The following is an 18,568-nucleotide window of genomic DNA, read 5'->3' as shown; positions in this document are numbered from 1 at the left end:
TTGAATTGTGTATTCGATCGTATCAGGAAGGTGTATGTGCTGAGTCACACCATAGGTGATATGTGATGCTGTCACAGCCCATTTATTCTGCTTGACAGACCTGAATGAAGGTAAGACAGTGCATACTGCCTATCGTGATCTGGTCTAGGGTTTTGGCACAATCCCTCACACGGGTATCATTGAGAAACTCTTCCAGCTGGGGATTAACCCTTACAGCACTAGCTGGATAACCAATTGGTTCACTGACAGAACACATACTGTGAAAGCTGGTGAATCAATCTATACCAGTAGAGCTGTCACCACTAGCAAACCCCAGGGATTTGTGCTTGTCCCTTTAATGTTTGGAATCTATTTCTTAACAGTTCAGGGTAAGGTATATGGCCTTTGGCTTACCACATTTGCTGATTCTTGCATATTGGGTGCAATCATTGTGTCCACCAATGAGGATAACATACTACAGGGGGGGCTAACACAGACAAATGACTTGTGACAAATCCACACAATATATAAATAAATTCAGAAATGTGTCTTTATGTTGTCCTTCTGAAAAGTGGAATTCCATGCTAATTAAAGCATTGAAAACAGTCCTGCTATGCTGAAACCCAGTGATGCAAGCACTGTGATCACATGTAGATAGCAATCTGAACTTTGACCACCAAGTGTCCACACTGGTATTGAAAGCCTATGTTGTGCACATAAGTAACTCCATCATATTCAGATCTTAGGATTGTATGACAGCACTGTACTTGAACCTCCTCAGAACATTAATAGACCATAATGCTCTGTTTTGCATGTACCTCACCAGAAACACGCAGGTGTTGGAGAGACCACAGGGGTTTCTCATCAAGAAAGCACATGGCCTACAAACCATACCATGATGTATGTGGATAGACTAAAAGCCATGTCACTGTAATCTGTATAGTATAGGATGAGGTGACTTCTACAGAGTAGAACCCCTACCTATCTAAGTACACAGACTACAGACCTCTGTATTTAAGACACGTGCAACAGCTGAAGTCTGACTTGGAGTGCCTCAGACAACACTTTATAGCTGATGGACTGCAGATCAAACTATAGTGGATGACATCAGCAGGTCATGAAGTAGAGAAGATGTTGGAAGACTTGCATAGATTCATAGCTTCATAGGTTCATAGGAGGTTACTAGACTAATGGCCCTAGGGCATTTACAAGCCTAGCTGTGTCAAAACATATGTATCCTTACTGGCCATAGTTATATGGTCATTTTTAGCAGAGTGATTTTGTGATCAGCACCTAATGGCTCTGTCCATAAGGGACATAGGTTCCACCCCAAGGGTGAATTTAAAATCACCCTTCTAGTTATCAAAGTTGATCTTGAATAGGGTCATTGAAGAGCACTGCTTCACATGCAGTGGGAGCCTATTACAGAGGAGTGTCAATTTCTGGGAGATATATCTGTCTCCCCAGCATGTACTGTTTATGTCACAGGCTAGGTTGAGATCCCATTAGCAAGTTTTTCTTGTCCCATTTGATTTTCAGGTGTCCAGCATTTCCAGTAGGGCAGGGACTGAGACTGCTCTGTAGGCCAGGCATAGGTCACCTCTCAACAACCTGCATGATAATGAGTACAATGACAGTTCTTGCAACCTTTCCATGTATGTCATGTTTCACAAAGCTCTGTGTTTTCTCCATTTGCTCCAGGTGTCTGGTGTGGTACAGAACAAAAGTGAGCATTGTACTCAAACAGTGGTCTGGTAAGAGTAGAGTACAGCAGAGCTACTGGTCTTGGATGCTATGGCCTTATTTATGAGATGCACAATGTAGAATGTGTGTCGCACCACTATGGACATATAGTGATTAAAGTGTAGCTTGCTATTAGCATGTATTTTTTTTAAATCTCGTAACACTGTGTTTGTGCTTAGAGGGGTGGTTTGTATATCATAATTAGCAGAGGTACTTCCTTGTCAAAAGGGACAATGAGGCATTGTCTGCTTTAAGGTTCCATCCATGAGTTTGGCACCAGTCATTTATCTGTGTTAGACCCTTCTGTAATATGTTACCGTCACTGGGTGACTCTATATGACTTTGTCTAGTTGACAGTCATCTGCAATTTGGTAAACCAAAGGCCGCCTACCTATGCCTGGGCTTCAGAGAGATAGTTTCCAAACAGTTGAGGGCCCAGCACAGATCTTTGTGGTATTCCACTGTTAAGTAGTCTAGTGGTAGAGGTGCAGTCCCCAGCTTTGACAGTGTGTGTTCTGTCAGTGAGCCAGTTGGTTAGCCATTTAGTAATGTATGGGTTAATTTCCACATGGGAGATTTTCTCTGCAATAAATGAATGAGGGATAGTATCAAAGGCCTTGAATTAATAATCATAGGTATGCCCTGTTATCCCTCATCCAGGTATTTGGGGTTAGTATCAAAGAAGTCCACTAGGTTTAATAAGCAAGATCTACCCTTGGCAAAACAAAAATGGGTTGGGTCAAGTGTGTTGAAGGTCACCTATCTCCCTGTGGATAAGGCCTATGCTGATTCCTTCCCTAGCCTTACTGAGCATGCTTTTTAGGCTTATGGATTAATAGTTCTATTTCTGCATGTTACCAGATTGATGTGCACTGCATATCACACACCATTTGAGATTAATTTCTGTAATTTAGGTGATATATTTGTGGAAAAAGCACTGAGACACCAGGGTTGCAGTGCTTGGGGGAGGCAGCACACGGCTGTATTGTAAATATGTGACATATTAGATAGGGCCTTCATTTTATGTTTCTACATGTAATTTCCTGTCATAGGAAATGGACAGTAAACAGCAGTAATACATAATATTTACTTTTCCATAGCGTGGTGAGTAGAGATTTTGTGCAATGGTTGGCAAAGTGTTTGTGCATGTGAGATACACATTTCCAATTCTAGCCTTGTTTGCATGTAATTCGACAGTGCCCAAATGTGAGTCCCATTGCTAAAGTCTGAGACTTAGCACTGAGTCTATGAAACACACCTGCTGTTTAACTGATTCTGTGGCAGCCAGTATAAATACATTGACACATTTCTTTCTGAGCCCAGATGATATTGGGTTTGAATCCAGGTGTATCTAATACTTTTAAATAAACATTGATAATGCAATGGCATGCATTCTTTATGGTATATATGTTGCTCTGTGTTGGCATAGCACAGTGGGGTTAAGCTGCATTGCACTGAGGTAACTGCAGCATTTGGCCACCTCTCACTGTCACTGCACATTGGTGCATGAAGTGCACCTCCGTGCAATCATAGAGCCCAAAAAGTGAAGGGATCCATTGCTTTTTCTGCCACTTATGTATGTTGTGTGTGATTCTATCTTTTGACCAAACTAAAGGTGTTAAAATGCGGTAAGCAGTAAAGTGGTGAAATGGAGAGCAAGCAGGGGAAAGAATAAAGGGAAATCAGTGCAGGAATGTATAGCGGGGAGGTAGGAAAGAACCATAGCTATCTATTTCTTTCATAATATAAGGTGAAAATATGTGCAGAATATTAACTGAATGTGGACAGTCACCTCCACAAAGAGGGGTGACCACAAAGCAAACAAATTGTATAGTCAACTGGACAGAATCAAGTATGCCAAGAAGACATGTGTGTGAAATGGAGAGCTATGTATGGGATGATTTTTTTTGTGGAACAGGTGCCCATTTTTTTTAATTTCAGTAATAAGAGAGAAATTTTGAGGAAGGGAAGCAGGTATGTCTGTGTCAGGTAATTTGGGCAGGTGAGGAAGCAAATGCAAACATACAAGACAAACAAGGTAAGAGACAGGGACAGTGATGGACACAAAAAGTTGGGGGACACCAAAACTGGGGTGAGGGTGGGGACAACACAGACTCATGTGCATCAAGCTTGAAGACAGTGAGAATCAAGTCCCCACCCACTGGCCTATCATCACTGTCACCTTACTCTGCTAGTTGCTGGAGTGTTTGATGTCTCCTCCTCCTTCCTCAGACCATGAGGGAGAGCATAGGCATACACCAATGGTGCAGCTCATGACCCTATGCACCATCCATGGCAACTTGCTGATGAAATCCCTGCATCTGCCACTGCTCCCAGAAGGTACCACTGCACAAGCTTCCAGGGCAGCACTACCTGAGGGCACAGGTAGTGCAAGAGCAGCAGAGGTAGTGCTGCCAGGTTGGCTGCAAGACATACTGCGCATTGGTGCTGGAGCCAATGGAGCTAGGGCAGATGGATCCACTAGGGCTGATCTACCTCACTGTGCTGTGTAGCATTTAGTGATGTGTTACACATGGATGACATGGAGACATTAAACACATAATAGAAAAGAAAAAGAGAGATAAGGGTGAGGAGAGAGAAAAAATAGATAAAATTAGTACCATCATATGTGACATACAATGTATTAATGCAATTATGCAACTCTTTTATCGGAAGTATTATCTTTAAGTATACCTGCTAACAGATACACACTATACTACAGACTGCTGAAAGTAATCTTTGAAATGTGCAAATATTGAACATATGCATGTTCCAGTTATGCAGATTACAGTTTACAGCAGGGCATTTGTGCCACTGGTATAGAGTTTTTAATTTAACATAAATATTAGTGAAAAATAACAATATTGTATAGTTGTGAACTGTGCTATTTGAACCCACAACCTCTGGCTATAGTCTAATATTGGACTTGTATAACTGGTTTGTGCTACAGACTAATGCATGCATACTTGCTTTTACAGCTGGGATAAGCATGCTCAATTTGATACAACTCCAGGGGCAGCCCATGCTATTGGACTGCAGGACTGCAGCCTCTCCCAGCTGTAAAAGAAAGAAGAAAGACCCCAAAAGAAAGAAAAAAGAAACTAAAGAAAAAAAAATTGCGGACCTTTGCGCATGCACACTCGTGGCATTTCCGAAATCCAGACTGCTGATGAACCAGTCTGGAGCATGCACAGAGCTCCAGACTGATTCAGCAGCAGTCCAGATTAGAAACACAGCAGTCAAGAGCATCCCAGAAGTCTATGCAGTTAGTTACAAGTACATTGACTTGAAAGGGATTGGACTGCAATGTTCGCAGGCTGGAAGGACTTCACCACAGGATCGGTGACATCTCATGAGAGCTTAGCAAGTAGATATGGAGTATACAGTAACGGAAGGCCCTGGACCTATGTAAGTGTTTTGTGTGTGTGTGTGTGTGTGTGTGTGTGTGTGTGTGTGTGTGTGTGTGTGTGAGCCATGTAAGTGTTGTGTGTGTGTGACCCATGTAAGTGTTTTGTGTGACCCATGTAAGTGTTGTGTGTGACCCATGTAAGTGTTGCGCGTGTGACCCATGTAAGTGTTGTGTGTGAACCATGTAAGAGGTGTGTGTGTGTGTGTGTGTGTGTGTGTGTGTGTGTGTGTGTGTGTGTGTGTGTGTGTGTGTGTGTGTGTGTGTGTGTGTGTGTGAAATGCCCCAGTTGCTGTATACTGTTGGTGGTGGGTAGAGAATACCTCAGGCTTGAACCCTGTGCCATGGTTGCAGGTGGTAAGTGCCTGAATTCCCTACCCACCACCATTTGTAAATAAATTGCAGATTTTTACCTCATATTTGTTCTGTTCTGTGCCTCATGAAATCTGTGGTTTCTGTATTTTTGTTACCTTATACAGTCAGTAGTGCAGTGGTGCACTGGCAGCATTGTTGCCTGACAGCTACAGGTTGTCTGGTTTGATTCTTGGCTGGGGTGCCTTATGTGTGGAGTCTGCATGTTGTCACTTCTTACAAAGACATATGTCTGGAGTGTTTCTACCTAGACCTCTGCTGAAAATTGGCTTTTGTTCTAAGTCACACTTTCCTGGTTAACAAATGTTAAATAAATAAAAATAACAGACATTTGAATTTCAGGCTTCATATTCTTCAGAAAGTACATGGTAACATAAAACATTTTATTCTAGCAATTTTCTAAGTTTATAACATGGGTATTTGAAATTTGTCCCTATTTTTGGGACTATATTTCCCCATTATTGGCTTTGTGCAGGTTTTTTGTGCTAAGGTTGAGAAATATGGTGAGAACTGAATTCACTGAATATGTTTGGGGGCTGTATTCCCCCCATTATTGGCTTTGTCTACCTGTTTTTTGCTAAGAGGTTGAGAGCTATGATGAGAACTGAATTCACTGAATATGTTTGGGGGCTGCATTCTCCATTATTGACTTTGTTCAGGTGTTTTGTGCTTAGAGGTTGACAGCTATGGTAAGAACTGAATTCACTAAATGGTAGCCATTTAAGTTTCAGTCTTCCTCTCTTTCACACAACAGATGATTTGGCATCGTGGTATATTGCTCTGACTGTTTTGCACAGGGTCCTCGGTTAAATACTTGGCAGTGAAATATATGGTGGTAACACAGCATTTTATTCTAGCAACTTTCCAACATTATACAAGCAATGTTTAAAATGTGTCCCTGGTTTTTGGGCTTTTGTCCCCCCCAATAAATTTTGGCTTTTTCCAGATTTCTTGTGCTGCAAAGTTCAGAGATACAGCTGAGTGTCAAATAAACTTTACAGGAAGCTGAGAGCTGCAGAGGAACAAATGTTTAGTGCTGCTTATGCTGAGTCTGCTTGCATTGTTACTAACACAACATGTAGTGTACTTGCTTTTGATGCAGAAGGCTGTGGGTTCTATTCTCACAGTAGGTAGATGCATTGCTGGTACTGTACTTTGTTTTAAAGGGGGTGGATGCTGCAGTCCTTTTTGGCGAAGATATCTAGTAACTATGAACCTGTTATCAGTTTGTCATCCATTTTCTATTGCAATATTACTAGCTTATCATTTTTTGAATGCAACACAAGCAATTTATTCCTCAAGGGCAACAGGCACTTTTTTGTAGATGAAACAATGAAATATAAAGTTGTTTGCTAGCAGCAACCTCTTCATTAGTTACAGAGTTCTTTAATGTGGAATTATTTAGATGACTTTTACTTCTTCAGAGATTGTGCATATTTACTGATACTGGTGGACTGTAGAAGTTTGAGTAAACTTTTATTAGGGAAATGTTCTGAATTGGGCAGTTTTGTCATTATTGGTGCATGCATTTTGTTTCATTGTTTACTGGAAAAATGTTCTGAATCAGGTAGTTTTGTCATTATTGGTGCATGCATTTTGTTTCATTGTTTACTGGAAAAGTTTTCAAAACAATAAATTTAAAATGCCCTCTAACAACTGTACTGTACTGTATTTTACAAGGAATATAATTTAATACAATCAGGAAGGTGTATCAAAGAACATGTGTATGTTTCGTGTGCAAGGGGCCTATGATTTGAAAACAGACCAAAGTTAATCTTTATCTGCAACTGGCAAAATGTATTTTTTTTGGATGTGGGTTTCAATGAATGTGAGTTTCAAGGAAAGATACGTTTTAATGCTAAGTCTGTTTTCATTGTGAGACTGCATTGCTTTGTTTAGCAGATGTCTTAGTGTTTGAGCTGTAAAATGCAAAATAAAACTTTCAAATGAAGTCCAAATTATCATAGAAGTAAAACAGTATGCACATTAGTGTTTATGGTAAATGGGGTGATATAGCCAAGTAATGGTTCATTGGAATGGCTGCAGGGGGGAGGCTCCATTCGACCATGATTCTGTGAAGGGGAAGGGTGGCAAACTCAAAGATAGCCCCGGCTGAACTATACCTCTCAACTGTCCAGATTTTCACAGAATGAATAGATTTTTGATTCTTATTTTTGGTTTGTTCCTCATAAAATGTGTGGTTTTCTGGCAAATCATTTAGGAATTAAGTCACTAAATAATGACAGACACTGAGTTTCAGACTTCATAACCTTCAGAAAAATGCATGCTAAAGCAAGACCTGTTATAGTCTATCAACTGTCTCAGTTTATACAATAGCAATTTTTAGTAGAGTTTATATTTTCCTCCAATATATTTGGCCTTGTCCAGATTTCCTGCATTAACAGGTTGAGAGGTACGTGCAAATAAATTGCTTTCTAGAATTAGGCATATCCAAACCTCTCAACTGCCCTCGATTTTGGCTCAAAATGTTGCTCTTCCCCTAATAATCCCTCCGCAAATTGGCAATTTTGGAAGAAAACATGGAGGGTTTACAATTAATAAATAACTGTAATAATCAGAGTTATAGATTACTTTTATTTCAGAAATGCATGTAGATTATTTTATTTTGTCAGCTTCTCAAGTTAGCAGTGCTAATATTTTAAAAAGTGCCCCTTCTTTGTCAGGATCCTAGCTGTATTGTGTGGCTATTTTATATTTTTGCATCACATTTTTGGTCCATTTTTCATAAAATTGTGTTTTTTGGCAAATTAGTGGCAAATCATTAAAGACTGAAGTTAGAAAATAATGACAGACATTTGAGTTTCAGATTTCATACTCTTCAGAAAATTCACACCAATGCAAGACCTACTATTCTATTGTCTTTCTAAGTTTATAAGAGCAATATTTAAAAATTGTCCTTATTTTTGGGCCTTTGCCCACTTCTATGTATGGCTTTGTCCAGATGTCTTGCTCTGAGGTTGAGAGGTATGACAAATGTGCCAGGGCCATCACAGTCAGCCAGAGATATTTCAAATTGTGACATACTTGTTGCACCCCACTCCCTCATGTAGTGACTCTGGATGTGTCCAAGCAAGCCAAGGAGCGGTTATGCAGTGTAAATGTGCAGAGTATCCCCCCATCTAAGGTAGACACAAGTACTACAGTGGCTTTTCAGCTGTCCTTGATTTTGCAGAATGTTCTGGTTTCTGTCATATTGTTATACAGTTGATTTATGCTTATTATTATTCAGAAAGTGCCTGTTGCTCTGTGTTTAAGTAGCAATGCTTTAACGACCATCAGGTAAGCTTGTCTGAGATTGTAAGATGCAAGTAAGCTTTAATAACCATACTGTTAAAGAACTCCCAACATTGAATGCCTTTCTGTTGTTGCCATGCAGAGAATACTTACATAACCAGATAACGTATAAGCCTTGGGTATTGAAATACATATGACAGTATTTGTAATAAAGGACAGGATTACATTATTTTAAGGAGCTCATTACATTTGTTGGAGACTTGCAGTCATCTTTGCAGACTTTACCTGTAAACTAAACAGAATGTCAATCTATCATGTCTGGTCCATAACCTGTGCAGTAATCCTTTAAGCAATGTATCTTGAGCTTGTTTCTTATTTGCTTTTCATTTTTTACTTTGATCATGTTTTCCCCATGAAACAAGTAGATAGTTGTTGTCAGGCAGCAGGCCTTTTTGGATAAGAAACATTTTTACAAGTGGGGCTATCACAAATATTGCTACTTTCAGCATGTTACTTGGTACTTTAATAAAGCTGAATATAAATTATAATTAGAACTGCAGTGCAAGGAGAAGTGGTTTGAGTTGAGTGCTGCTTGTTTTTCTTATACTTGATTTTGACAGGCATTCCAGTAATGTATTTGAAAAGTAATTTATTTTTTCATGCCTCACAACCTTTTTGTTTCCATCTTGATATTAAGCAAGCTGTCATGCAGCCAATGCATTGAAATATTTTTTTTCTTCTACACTTCATTTTGTCTTGATTGGACTCTCACAATGATGGTTTGGCACCCAGGGCAGCATATTTAATTAAAGTTACAGTTTTTGTGGTTTTGAGCATAGCTCCTCCCCTTTCTAGTTGGCCGTACCCCTTCCCATTGATGCCACCCATTCAGCTGTCTCCTGCAGCCCCCTTTGATTTGAAGTCACCAGTTGCCTCTGTACAACTCTATAAAATACCAGAAAAGCTATCTTAAACTTTTAATGCTACAGTAACACTTCTCTTCTGCTGCATACATACCGCTTGCTTCCCCTCAGTCTCTCTAATCAAGCGACATGAGATAGCCTATTGAACTCATGCTCCCTGGGGAAAGAACAGAAGAGCATTATGCATAGCAGTCTTGCCTATATTAAGCTTTCTAAGGCTTACAGGTACTCTCGTAACTTTATACTAACACAGCTGTGGGATGTCTGCAGTCTCAAATTCCTCCAACCAACAATTGAGAGTATCCCTTTTTCTCCTGTGTAAGTCATTAAAATTATGCTACCTTGTTCTCCAGTGTGTGGGATACCAGTGGCACTGGATACAACCTGGCCCAAACTATTCCATGCTTCAGCCATAAACTGGGAACCAGAATAGTCTCCCTACAGAAGCCTTTGGCTGTGGTGGTTTACCAGGAGTCCAATAAATATCCTGGACTCCTGGACACCCCGCATCTGTGCCCTAATCCTTGCATCTTCACCACTAATGCCAGCCATGTCTACAAGCAGAACTAGAGCGCTGGAGGTTGATGCTTTCCCTCCAATTCCAGTTATCACGTTTACTAGTGTTGCACAAACCTGAGCAACACATTTGCATGATGTTAAATGGAGAGCAGCTGTGCCAAGCATGGAGGAATTAAATAATTGCAATTCAAAGGTTAATCTGACACTTGGCCTTAGTTTGAAGGGTGTTGCTGATGTAGCCTGGAAATTTATACTGGAAATTGGAAGGTAACTATTAGGTGAGTTGGGTTTGCAGACATGCACTGGGGGCATAAATGTAATGACCTGACACATTTGTTTTTACCTTTATATACTGAGAAAATTGATTTTTACACTATGTGATTCAAAATTAGGCATAAGGGAGAAAACATTTTCTTCCATGATGTTGATTTTCCATCTTTTCCACAGAAGAAGTGGTGCTCAGACATAGTCAGGAATCATACATTAATACAGATGACAGTATAAGCTGTTTCACGTGTGTGCGTGACCTGACAAGGTTATTGGATATAGATCCAGGTGTGTGTGTGTGTGTGTGTGTGTGTGTGTGTGTGTGTGTGTGTGTGTGTGTGTGTGTGTGTGTCTTAGGTGTCTATGGAGCCCATGCAAGTCCAGATAGCAGACGTATACTTACAGAACTATAGTACACAGTATACCCTCAGGCATACATTTGTAAATACAATAATGGTGTCTCATCACTCATACATATCATTCATATCAGCTCTACTATGTAAAGTGTTATAAGAGTGAATATAATGGGAAGTGGAACAGCAGTAAATATGCATAGAATACCCTGTATTAGAACCTAGGATTATGTGTATGGCAATCCTACACTTAGACCTGTTGCCACAAGAATGTTGAAAAAAGATGCATCTATTTTTCAGTTGATTACTATAATCTGCACTGTCACAACAGTAAGAAAAAAAGGCTGTGCACCCTATACTAGAACCCAGGACCATCTGTACTCTAACCCTACCCTTACACCTGATGCCACAGGACTAGTTACATGACATTTGCTAATTCACTAATCATTCTTAAGGTCTCTGTGTTAACTGCCATGCAACACCACTTAGCCGGTTTGCACAGTGCCCAACAGAATTAATTGAATGTATCCAGTTTCAATAACTGTCTGTCTGGATCCTGTCTGCAGGTGTGTTGTCTGCTTCCTAGGTAGGGCAGTTGTCCAGTCCTCCTTTTCCCATGATTGTGCTAAGCACTGCATTGTGCAAAAACTGCCCCCCAAAAATAATAAAAACAACAAAGAAAAAAGAGAGAAAAAGTGACAAGTAGTTGAAATAAGGAAAATCAATCTATGACATACACACTAGAAAATGTTGGTTCACATGAGATATTTCTACATAGATCTGGATTTGAACTCTCACTCCAATGAACCCTCAGAACACAGGGAGGATGTCTTATTCCTCTTTGCCACACAAACAACTTTCCTGCAAGAACTGAAATCATTCTGCAACAACTGCAACATCATCTACAGTAATATGAAACCATACAACTGTTATTTGTGATCACACAACCAGTTTTGTTTATTGCTTACAAATATACAGCTCTGTCTTACCTCTCTGTGTATGCTGGTCATTCTCCTGTTATCTGACCAGTAATCTGAGCATGCAGTCTGTAAGCCATTTTATATCATTGGCCTTAAAATGTGTGAGGATATTAAATGGAAATAATATCATATGCAGTCGCAAATGAAGGGGAGGTTGGATGTTAATGAACAGAACCTGTGAATTGTGTGCTGCTTACTTACATTTCTAACCTTACATTTAAAACTTTGTAAGTCTAACCTGACACACCCACTGGATGTAGGGCAGCCTGCAGTGCTGCTGTGTTTTTCTTTTCTCAACCAGTAATCATTCACAGCTGCAGTCCATTAAAAACAAACACTGAGGGAGTGCCTGTAGTACGTTTGTATCTGTTACACAAAACAAAGTATCTGGGATTCAGTGATTCTAATCAGTTTACACCTGATTTGCATCTTCACCATGCTAACAGCCTTGAATCTACACCATACAAAAAGGCAACTGAGTAGCTAGGATAATGTACTTTCTGATGACATTATAGTGGTTATAAAATATTATTGGTCCTTCCTGACTAATGGAAGATATAAACTAAATAATGTATGGCATTCTCCTTTGATTTCATTTAAGAGGGGTCGTTATCTAAGAGATATGCTAGTTCATGCAAGTTTTTCTTTACCGAGTATTAATATGAGTCAAGAAATTATAAGGGTAGGTACTTGGGCATGTGGAAATTGTTCAGTTTGTCCATATGTGGTTAAATATTTTGAAAAAAATTAATGGTATAAAATACAAACCAGTAAGAGAGTATACTTGTAATGCAGTGGACATTATTTATGCTCTCAAATGTCCATGCAATTTGTTTTATATTGGAGAGAGCAAAAGGTCTTTTAAGGTTAGACTGCAAGAACATATTCGAGATATCAGAAATAAAAAATTAGAAAGCCCTGTACCTTCCCATTTTAATGAAATGTATGGGGGGGGGGGGCTTATGTGAATTTAAAAGGCTGTATTTTAGAACAAGTTACAGCAATAAATACGATTTGTTTAAAAAATAAATTATTGTCTAAAGAAGCAGTCTTTATTTTAAAGTATAATACTTTAACTCCTGGTGGATTAAACCAGGAATGTAATTGGAAATGTTATTGTAAAGTGCTAATATAATTAGCTAATTGTTTTATTGATTGATTTATAGTAATTGATGTATCTTTATAAGAGATGTTCTTTCTCTGTTTGTATTATCTCCTGGAAGGCTTTTATGCCGAGGCACTAGAGAGTTTTTTTGTGCTTTTATTAAAGGATTTATTACTGGTTTTGTCGTTTGGAATAATTTTGATTTTCATTTGTGGTTTGGATGAGTAGCTAGGAAACCTGAAAGTGAGGAGACTTCTTTATGTGCCGAACATAGAATAGAGGCTATTACTTTAGGATATATCTGCATAGAAGATTACTAAACTTGAAAATATATGCTTGCATTTTGGCAACTACATACTGCATATGCTGGAATGTAATTAAGAAAAATCTGAAGCAAAGCCTTTTACACTTTTAATTGTATGCATTAGAAGTGTACTGATGCCATGGGCATGTTTGTAAAGGCATTTCACAGGTATACATGACTGGCAATACCTTAAAATGGAATGTTCTGTGATAAATCTATTGACATGTTTCAGGGACAGTTCATTTGATAGCACTTTTAGCATTTCAAAGATGGTTTGTTAGCCAAATGTGTCATGTGACTGTTCTTTTTTTTTGGGGGGGGGGCAAAGTTGCATTTCTGTTATGGCACAAATAAGAATAGGTTGCTATTGTTACTCTCCTTTTTTGTATCTAGCCTGTTGTTCATATTTCAAATCTCTAGATTGTTTTATGTTTCTCCACTGGATAATACTGAGATGCCACCTTTTCTATTTTATCTGGGAACAGTCATTTTGTGGTTATGTGATACTTATGTGTGTCATCCTTAATTGTGATGATGTTGTCCTTACCTTTTCCTTAACTTCTTTTAGGACCATCAAGCCTGCAGAGGATACCCTCATCTGCAGATGGTAAGCCAAACATTTTTATGTCAGTACTGATGAGCAATTCAAACTATTGTGTGTATTGCTGTACTGTCTAATAGTAGCAGCACTGTTATTTTTTTAGCATATATTGGAGTATAGTAGTTTACATATTAATTGTTCCTGTGCTTGTTTCTTATTATCACATGTGATCCTGATAGTGGAAGTGTGGGACTTCTACAACTGATGTCAGTGTATCAACAGACTCTGATGATGGTGATGGCCAAACAAAGGCACAGTTGGGGGTGGAGAGCTTGAATCTGCCACTGAAGTTGACGTACAGCCATCCCTTGAAATTCCATTGGACACAGCCAGTAGGCCTACGCCTACCCATTCCAGTGACCCCTCAGATATTGGACAGGTGGAAGGTGAAGCAATTGATCAGGGAAGTGTGGTTACTGCAGCTTCAATGCCTGTTGACTCTGGCCATAGCCAAAGTGTGGGCAAGGTGCCATGGAGGATGGTTGTTAGGTGTGCTTGGAGGAGGCCTCGTGTCCATCCTCCACTTGATCCAGCTGTCTCTTCCCATGCAACTCAATGTATGTTTAGGACCATCGTGGAGACACAAGCACTTTCCCATAGGTGGTCCAGAGAAAAGCTTAGGGTTGTAGATGTGGCACAGACTGACATGAGTGAGTGCCTTTATCATGTTGCTGATTTAATGGATCAGATAAATGACTTGGAACAAGGGGTGTCTGTGATGGAATGAGTGGTGTCTGTGATGGAACGTCTGCTAGGAGGGGGAGGCATCCTCATGGGCATAGTTTAGCCATATCATATGTTGTTAGCCAACATGGCCATGCCTAATCATGCTCCCATAGCAGAAGTACTTCCATTGTTCTGCCAGTAGGTGAGCTGTCCACACCCAGACATGGAAGGGCATGGGGTCATGGTACTGGGAGTCCTCTTGAAGATACATCATCCAGCAGACACCAGTCATGTTCAGGTAACAGCAGAGCATCTGACTGTGGATGTGGGCATGCCAGTGCAACTCCTGGTAGAGCCAGTTCTCGTGGTTGGGGACTACATCAGTGGTACTGGGAGTCCTCTTGAGGATACATCATCCAGCAGACACCAGTCATGTTCAGGTAGCAGCAGTGCATCTGACCGTGGATGTGGACATGCCAGTGCAACTCCTGGCAGAGCCAGGTCTCGTGCTTGGGGACTACATCAGTGAACTGCCACCTCTACCATGCATGGCTCACACCTGTCTGACATACCAAGATGTGCAGCTAGCACAGAGCTTGGCTGTGTTCATGCAGACACTTGCACACCAGTTTCACCTGGAAGACTCCTACAGATATACACACAACAGTTACATGGTTCAGCCATGCAGCTTAAAACTCATCTTGCATCACTGGCTATTTGTTGGTTTATTCAAATGTCTGCTTGCTTCTCTTTCTTACACACACACTCAACAGTCTTTTGTGTCAGCCAAGGCTTCCGCCCCCACCCCACATACATGCAATACCCTGTGCAAGTGATGATAACTGTGCTATATCCCTGTTTTGTATCTTTTGGATTTAGGGATACATAAGCTTTGTGTCTGATGCTCATGGAGCATAGCTGACTTATTGCTTAGTATATCTGCATTTGTGATGTTGAAATGGCAATTGTACCTTTGACTTATATTGGTCTTAGAAAGTTAGACAGCTGATAGCATCAAAATTTCCCAACTTTATTGTGAATGATTTTGTGAGGGTTGTGAAGTCTGAAACTGCAATGTGTATCATTACTTTCTAACTTCTCTCTTTAATGATTTCCCAGTACAAATGTATGGTGCTAAACTGAGGGCATGTCGTGATCATCACTACTTTTGAGAAGTATGACTGTGTGAATTTTTAATGGACATATATAAGCTAAATAAGTCTCTGCTGTCACATGTTAAGGTCATCTCTGTACAAATATCCCACCTTTTACTTGCTTACACTACGAAGTAACCAAATGCAAGGATGTACCACTCACTGACAGTATTACACAATACATTCCAAGTTCAGTACTTATCTTGTAAATGCAGCAGTTGCAACAGTTTTAGTTCAGGGCTGACTCTGTCTAATGTAAGCAGTACACAACCAATACATGGGGAGGTAAAGGTTGTGAGAGTTGCCTGGCATCAATGTTACTGTATGCATGTGCATAATTGTCTTTTAGCCACTGCAAGGGCATATTGACCAAGCCTACATCTGCCTACACTCACAGCAGCTGCTGGTTCCCCCTCTGACTCCTCATCTGCATGTGGCTGTGGCGATCTTGGGTTTGGTGGTGGGATGTGTGCTTCTTCCCCTTGTTGACCCTGATAAATCTGTTTTCTCAGGATGATGTGTAGCATGGCACATACTATTTCAGTACATGCCCGTGGATTGTACTGCAGGGCTCCCCCAGATGTATGTGACTTCAGCAGCCAAACACACACTATAATATTTCTGGTTTGAGCATGTGCCTCATTATGGTGTTCTTCAGTAGGTGTGTGTACATTTCTGATGGGTGTCATCATCCATGGTTCCAGTGCATAACCTGCATCCCCAGTAAATAACCCTGTGGGATATCCCCCTTAGCGAGCATCTGATACAGTTGGGAAAGTGTGCCATACATGTGAGTCATGGTAACTGCCAGGGTTGCCAGCACACACATTCAAGATGATTCCCTTGGCATTACATGGTACTTGGCAGTTAATAGCATGGAAGCCCTTTCTCTTAATGTAAAGCTGTCCCTGTTCCCCAGGTGGTGCCAGAATTTCTATATGTGTGCAATCTATGGCACCAAATACTTTAGAATAGTGCGCTACAGGGTAGAGCTCCTTCATATTTCTGTCTATATCCTCAGGAATATGGGGAAAATATATGTGGTCACTGGCATTTTGAAACATAGCATTCAGGAATTGATGGAGAATCCTGGATGCTGATCCCTGTGACACCCCCAGCATGTCCCCTGTTGGTTTCTGAAAGGTACCTGTAGCTAAGATTCTAAGTGGTATACATACCTTTGTCTCCACTGTGATGGGTTCCCCTCAGTTTGCCCTGGCTCTGAGTTGAGGACGACAGAGGTTGAAGAGTTCCTGTAGTATGTCTCTATCCACCCTGTAGCACTGTACAATTTCCACATCCTGTAGGTTGTAATAAGTTACCTGGGGCCTGAAAACACTTCTCCGTCTTGGCCTTGGTCTATTAGCAGCAGCAGCAGCAGCATAGACTTCAGCCTGTTGCACAAATACATGAATTAAAGCAACAACAGCCCCTAACATTGTGTCTGTGTAAACTCCTTTCCGTGGTTGTATTCCAATAGGTTTTGTAATTTGAAGGAAAAGCAGCACTGAGTCTACACGGTTGCTTCATAGCTTATTGAATAGCTCCTTCATCTTGGATTGGTTGATTAGCATACAGTTCAGCTGCTTATGCTGTAATTAGCATGCCACAGTGTTTACCTTGTTTGCAAGGCTGTACACACTGTATAGAGTTGCTTACTAAATCTAAAACAGTGTGCTACTGTGTGCATGCCACCACACGAACACTGTGTAAATGGACCGAATAGGCTTTATTGAATCTGGCCGCTTATCTTTACTTCAAAATTCCCTTAAAATTATTCCTTTTAGATTAGATAGCAAATGTCTATTGACCTATAAATCTAAAGCCTAACATAAGATTAAATAATGAGATGTTAGATGTACTGCCTTATCTTTAATCTAAGGCAAAAAAAAAATAAGGTCCTCTTTATTACTCCTTCATCATAGATTACACTGATTAGATTTAATTTAAACCTTCCAAAAGGATATTTACTGATTACAAATCAAATCCTAAATTTTACAAAATACAATTTTGCATTTGGATTGTACATAGAGAAAAAGCTTGACTTTTTAAATACCCTTTGAGAGACCACAGATTCTGAAAAGCTGTTTTCAAAGTATGTAAGTTAGTGATAAAAATACAAATTTCTAGATTTCTACATAATTTCCTCATAGGTTGATATGCATGTGTAGCAGACTAACAGTCACTAGGGCCTTTTTAAGCCTAGCCATGCATCCCAACTCTCTGACAAATTCTGGTTTCCTTGGTAGTATAAGCAGGGGCTTGGGGAGATGAAACATTTACAAGTAGGAACCTGGGAGATGATATAGGAACTTAGACATGAATAAAGGTGATATGGCCAAGATGCTTTTAACTAACTTAAATATCCCTTAAAGAGACTATGCTACACAAAAGTCTGAATTCAATAAACTTTACACAGATCACTAAAAAAGTGTGCATGTTGTGGTGCAGCATGCACGTGGTAGCACACTGATTTGTATTCAGTAAACAGCTCTACATGGGGTGTAAAGCTGCCCAAACCTGGTAAACACCCTGGCATGCTAATTACAGCATAAGAAGCTGAACTGTATGCTAATCAACCAATCCAAGATGGAGGAGCTAAGCAATTGTGTACACTCAGTGTAGGTTTTAGGTTCATAGGTTCATAGGTTCATAGGTTCATACTAGGCTATCTGCCCAAGGGCATTTATAAGCCTTTAGTTTGAATAAAAACTATGCCTATCATTTTTCTGTGCCTCTGTCAAGCAGTGACACTGAAGTAATCCATCCATTGGTCAAGATTCCTCTTGAACAAGGCCAGCGAGGTGCTCTGCCTCACATGTACGGGATTTTGTTCCACAGCATAGGGAGTCTCTGGGTGATGAATCTGTCCCTCCAGCACGCTCTATTATAACGTGTCAAGGTTTAAGTCTCTCCCCCCTTGTGGTTCTGAGGGATCTAG

The sequence above is a fragment of the Protopterus annectens genome, chromosome 3.part0, assembly GCF_019279795.1.
Source record: "Protopterus annectens isolate FY-2018-M chromosome 3.part0, PAN1.0, whole genome shotgun sequence".
Lineage (NCBI taxonomy): Eukaryota > Metazoa > Chordata > Ceratodontiformes > Protopteridae > Protopterus > Protopterus annectens.
This window is presented reverse-complemented; position numbering follows the sequence as displayed.